The sequence below is a fragment of the Diadema antillarum genome, unplaced genomic scaffold (assembly GCF_040938485.1).
Source record: "Diadema antillarum isolate AM-2024a unplaced genomic scaffold, OU_Dant_1.0 seq00001237_RagTag, whole genome shotgun sequence".
Taxonomy (NCBI): Eukaryota; Metazoa; Echinodermata; class Echinoidea; order Diadematoida; family Diadematidae; genus Diadema; species Diadema antillarum.
In genome coordinates, this window is record NW_027272024.1 from 46,466 (window position 1) to 52,651 (window position 6,186).

The 6,186-nt window shown below is 43.5% G+C and overlaps 1 long non-coding RNA gene across 2 annotated transcripts in view; it reads right to left on the minus strand.

Moving 5' to 3' along the window:
• Positions 1–5,790, minus strand: part of LOC139745161 (uncharacterized) — a 45,535-nt gene extending 39,745 nt beyond the window's left edge. The window contains exon 1 of one of the 2 annotated variants that reach the window (XR_011711873.1): positions 5,600–5,790. This is a non-coding gene — a long non-coding RNA (uncharacterized lncRNA). The remainder of the gene's footprint in view (positions 1–5,599) is intronic. The other variant, XR_011711872.1, reaches the window with a different exon arrangement.
• Between the last annotated feature and the right edge of the window lie 396 nt (positions 5,791–6,186).

Genomic DNA, 6,186 nt, shown 5'->3' on the forward strand with positions numbered 1-6,186 from the left:
CATGTACAACTCATCAGCTTTCAGAATATGTAAAGAAAATGGGGGGTCACCGTCCATCCTGACGAGTAAAATCGGATTTAAAATTGGCGGTTTTGGGGCATTGTTGTACTGTATATCGCCATTGACGCGCGCGCGGAATTTCAACTTTGACAGTCCCGTATGACGTCATATTGAGTCGGATTGACTTGAAACTTGCTAGAAATATTCCTTGACTTTTCAGACATCCGATAAATGTAAAAAATCGGGAAATTTCTGTTGCATATGAGCTGTACGTGCGTATATGTGCGCGCGCGTACGCGTCCGTCCAATTTTTTCAATTTTTCAAAAAATGCTCCAAATGGTCTGAAACGTATGCAAAAAAAATTTGAGCTTGATTGGAGCATACAAATATTTCAACGCGCGCGTACGCGCACGTCTTTACGATGCGAGGAATTCTGAAAATATGGGTAGAATTCCCTTGAATTGAAATTTATGTGACGTAAATTTCATTGAGAAATTCCACTCCATTAATGAGATATGATTGAAAATGTGTTTTCATATAATGACGTCATAGTGACGTCACGGTCGACTGATCACTACGATTTTACTTGACATGTCGTCTTTGGGACATGATACACATATGGTATAAGTTTGACATTCATAGGCAATGCACTTTCTGAGCTTATCTCTACACAACTTTTGCGGAGAAATAAAGAAGAAGAAGAAGAAGAAGAAGAAGAACAAAGAATCAGTACAGATACAGAAGGTGATCCGAGAGGATTCTCGGATCACCTAAAAAGAAAGAAAGAAAGATTTTGACAAACACAATAGGTGATACGCTAAAAGCGTATCACCTAATTATTTCATATGAAAGAGAATTACATCATTAAGACATATTTCAAATTTCATGGCGACATGATGTTTCTATCTTGAGAAATTTAACTTTGAAATCACAGCAATATCATCCCCTTTTTTTACGAGCACGCATGAAAATGTGACCCAAATCATGTTTGCAAACAACGCCGAAAAGCTGCATTCGCGTGTGGATCTCCAGCGATCAGATAATGAGCGTACAGCGGTTAGAAAATACGCGTAACAAGCGCAGAAGCCACTCCCCCTATGTGTTGTCATACCCTGTGTGCGCTGCGTGCATACGTACGTGCTTGGTATTCAGTTTACATTCCATTCACATGTACCGTATTGGGCGCCCTACAACACGTACGAACCCCGCGTATGTATGCAGGCGCAGCTAGCTAGCAGCAGCTAGGCGCTAGGCAGCAAGCTCCGGCCGGCCCCGCCGGTAAAATTCGGGGAGCCGAGCGGAGAGCATCGCGATGGTAGGCTAGGGCAGACGGCATGGCGAGCATGGTTCGAAGAAATATGCAGTCGATTGTCGAGAGCAGGTGCACGCAGCTCGCGTGAAATGTACAAGCTACAACCTCTACAGCCACAGGTTTGGAACTGATGCCACATTACCGCTATTCGTACATGTAAAAATGGCCAAATAAGAGTCTTCCAAAATCTTTTCCACGCCCTTTTTGTCGATCGTGTGTTCGTAAGATACACCGCTGCCGCTACCACCACAGTAAACATATACTAGTAGTTAAGGCCCATACTTCATTCGCAGTTGGCTAAGCGGACATGATTGTATTCACAACCGACTTCTCAGCTTAGTGCCAGTGACTCGAGCATTGCGAGTGCACTTTCGAAATATAAATGAACAACGATAAGATCATAACCAATCCACGAGTAAACTAATAATAGTAGACAGAAATTTAGTAGAGTCTGGTTGTTTTGCAAGACGTACGTGATTTGTGAGCATGACTGTATCCGATATGTACAGTACAGAGTGCATGCTATGTGATGCGTGTTGTGGGAGCTATCGCAAGCGACAGCCCAGTTTCCTGCCTCGTGATATGCACATCATACACAACACATACGTACACACACACACACGTAGTGACACACACACACAGAGGTAGCTCTTTGCTGGCAGCATCTGGCGCGCACCGCATGCACGCGCGATCCATCCCCGCATACCGCAGAGGCCATGTGGTTTTAGACGGCGATGCGTAATCAAATTTACATATGCATTAGCCCCTTCGCGCGAAGTTACTATGGATTCTTGCATACGAAGCCCCGCCTAGAACGTTCGCTGTGACCAAAAAATTATTGCAAGGGGTATCTTCAAGGCGATATCCCCACACCTAGGCGTGGAGCTAGCAAAAAACTAGCGGCATCATCGGATTCAGCATGTCCTCAACTACTAGTATGTCTCAAGGCGATACAAATACCGAAGGAGACGCTGAGATATGGGGATAGATGTGCTTCTATCGATTTTTACATCAATTTAGCGTCGGATTCATGTACCGCCGTTCTGATAGGATATGGAGAAAAACTTCCTCTTTCATATGATACCAAATTTGTCAGGATTCGTTAATGGCATGGTCTGGGGATTTGGCAATAAAGGCGAAATTTGGCTAAAAAATGCTGGGTCAAAACAGCGTAGGCGCGCGGCTCCATTGCATTCTATGGGACTTGCGTGTTATAAGACAGGGGCGCATTTTGGTCGAGGGTTAGCAGTGCGCGATCAGACACCCTAGTAATACATATTATAAAATGGGTTCAAGAATGTAGCCAATTGGAAGCGCTGAAATGAGTCATGTGTGCGTGCATCAATTTCTCACTGACAATTAGTAACATGCACGGCCTGACGTCACAATGTTTACACTAGCAGTGCGCACTCAATCAGTTGTTACAAGTGCGTCGCGGGCTACTATACGCACTGTCAATCCTGTAAACAACAGTTACTTCTAGTTCAGGCTGCCGGCTGGCCTTTCGGTAATCACGTAGAAATGCACACCATGCATACCTACCGTTTGACCGAAAGATCGGTCTGTATCTGTCCGTCGGGGAATGTTCCGCGGAGACGTCTGGCTTCACGGATCCCCTCCGTATACAGACCGAAGTCAATGATTGCGGCTCCTGTGTGGAGCTGTCGCGCACAGATCAAACGTTACGATAAACCAAATTTCAGACAGCTTTTTTACATTCAAACAAGTTTGACGTGACATGACACATTATGCAGCAATATTTGGGATAAATTTCTCACATTGTGCAATCGAAATACTCACATAAACTCGGTTATAACGCAAAAATTTTATCGATATCGCAACATCGCCGTTCGCAAGCAGTAAGTCGCCATTTTGAATCTGTAAGCCAATCATATGCGAGGTACGTGTTTTAGTAAAACAAACACGTAGAAACTACCTCGCATGTGATTGGCTAATATATTCATGGTGTATGTTTCTGCAGTTTGAACGTGACGACGCGACAGGCTGTGTTTTACGTTGAAAATTCTACTAAAATGTTGGATTATTCATTAATCTGGTGAGTGAAGTGTATTCTTAAAAAGCTTATTTAATTATACAAGCTTAAATTTGCCGACCTAGGGCCGTGAATTAGACGCAATCGAGAAGGGTGAGGTACCTCACCCAATTTTCCATAGAGACAGTGGTTAAGAACATCCACACAGCAATGGGTACTGATACCTTCCGTCTGTCTACGGAGGACAGCGTCAATGGCAAAATATAAAAGAGTCCTCCGGACAGACGGATCTTTCTGTCTAACCTACCATATACCTTTCCCTGAAATGATTTGTCAATGAAATTTCTTATGGCTATCAGACATGCTAAGATGGACTTTAGCAGACGGTTTCGGTACCACGATTTCATGGAATTTGAAAGCCAATTAAGGAAGGAAAGTTCACGCTGTACAAAATTCCAGATTCCAACTGAAAAGTGCAGCGATTGTGTCCAGGCCCCATGCGCAGTTCAGGGCATAGTCTACATCATACATGTACTCGTGAAATTGGTACATTAGCACGGTGGAGGGGCTTTCTTCCACGGTATAATACTAGTACTCCTGAATGCGGCCCCACCAAACGGCGTTTTCGCAAGATTGATACAGTGGCACGTGGCGGGGCTGATTTCCACAGCATAGTGCATCTTTCCTCCTCCCGTTTTTTTCTTTGGTCTTCAACTTTTTAGTCTTGGAGGGATTCCCTAATGTCCCTTGACGAATTTAACAGCCAATTTCAACCCTAAACCCTAACCTAACCTTGCTTGCTAACACACGGGTGCACGCGCACTGCGGTGGGGCCGATTCCACGATTTTGCCCAGTTCACGAGCAACATAATTCCGAACTCCGATTTCTCTCTTTATTTTGCCTTTTCAACTTTTCAAATTCCACGAAAATACTCTCACATGGTTCATTTGAGCACCTCCAACAGGTGCACAACATTTAATCAACACACGGCGAAGAAACCAGTAAGTTAGGTATGCATTTCTACATGATTACCAGCCTTTCTTGTGTGCATATGTGTGGCGTACGTATACTCTTAGTCTTATACGTACAGTACTTTTGTGCGGGATTTCCGAGTGCGACGTGCGTAAATGTTTGGGACGAACATCTTCGGACATCTTGACTCTTGAGCGAGTGCTACATGTAACGGTTAGCTGACTGGTATTGACCCACAAAGGTACGTGAAAAATGCTGTTAGTTTTCGACCCATTTTATAAAACAAATGATGCACAGGATTATTTTGTGGCGTTAGTGGAGATGCAGCTCACTCTCGGGTATTTACAATGTAGTACAACATGCACTCGGCTTCGCCTCATGCATGTTTCAATTGTAAATACCCTCGAGTGCGCTACAGCTCCACTAACGCACTCTATCCTGTGCATCTCTAGTAGCAATATACATTATAAGATGGGTTCAAGAATGTAGCCAATAGGGAGCATGGAAATGAGTCACGTGTGCTTTGGTTATTCTAGTCCCATTGGCATTGCATTGCGTGTTAAATCCTATTGCCGATTGTCTGTGCGCGCGGCGGCTCCTTTGAATTGCATGCATACGCGCTGTCAATCCTGTAAACAACGTTACTTCTAATGCTAGTTCGGGCTGCCGGCCGGCCGGCCTTTCTTTCCTTGTGCATAACATGTGTGGCGTACGTATATATAGACTCTACGTACAAATACATACAGTAAACATTTAGACCAAGCGTTGTGGGACCGGACGCGTACATGGAGTCACTTTGAAGGGCAAATCCAACGATTTAGCAGGTTAATTCTCACACCGTTTTCAGAGTATGTTGTTTAGTAGACCTATATGAGGAGTCTATATCAAGTCTTTAAGGTAAAGGGTGCATATTCGTCTAGGCTCTGTGTAAAATAAGTAAGTTTTCATGTGGGAACAAGTCAAGTGTCCGGAAACCCAACCCCCCATCATGTGCGGGATTTCCGAGTGCGACGTGCGTAAATGTTTGGGACGAACATCTTCGGACATCTTGACCCACAAAGGTACGTGAAAAATGCTGTTAGTTTTCGAATTTTCGACCCATTTTATAAGACAAATGATGCACAGGATTATTTCGTGGCGTTAGTGGAGATGCAGCTCACTCTAGGGTATTTACAATGTCGAGTGCGCTGGCTATCCTGTGCATCATTTGTATAGCAGCGACAGGGCTGTGTACAATACAATTGCATTAACGTTAGCACGAATCGCGAGATTCAGTCAGACACAAAACGCAGTGCATGTCAAGAAAAAAATGGTAACTACCTGTGGTAGATGTCGTTGCGTCTCCCATTTTGATCCTTAAGCATACAATAACTTCAAGAAATTTGTTTCAACTGAAGTACGTAGCCTTCCAAAGACATAAGTTCGGTCTACTAGCACAATTGTAGTCCCAATGTTCCACGGAAAGAGAAAAATGGCGAAGCGGAAAAATTGGAGGGTGTATGTAGAGATGACGTCAAATGTAAGTACGCAGGTAGAATAAAGTTCGGTCCTCATTCACATGTTTTCCGATGAAAATGTGCCATACAAGATGGAAATGGTAATAATTGTATCATGAAATCTAGTTCATATGGAAATAGTTGTTGACTAAACAGTATAAACCATGGGTTTCTATCACGAATCGAAATTAATATCCTTCCGCATAATACACGACAAGCTAATTTACATAATAAGAACGCGCATGTGCTTCGTTGCCACTTCATTGTCTGTATCACGTGATGCCCCCTTGATTTATATAGGTTTTCCCATCCATTTTCGCACTTTTGTCATTCAATTTCAAAGATTTGTTATTCAATTTCGTCCCGAGAAACACGTGGAACGGAAATCCTAACTTCAATTTCGTCAATTGT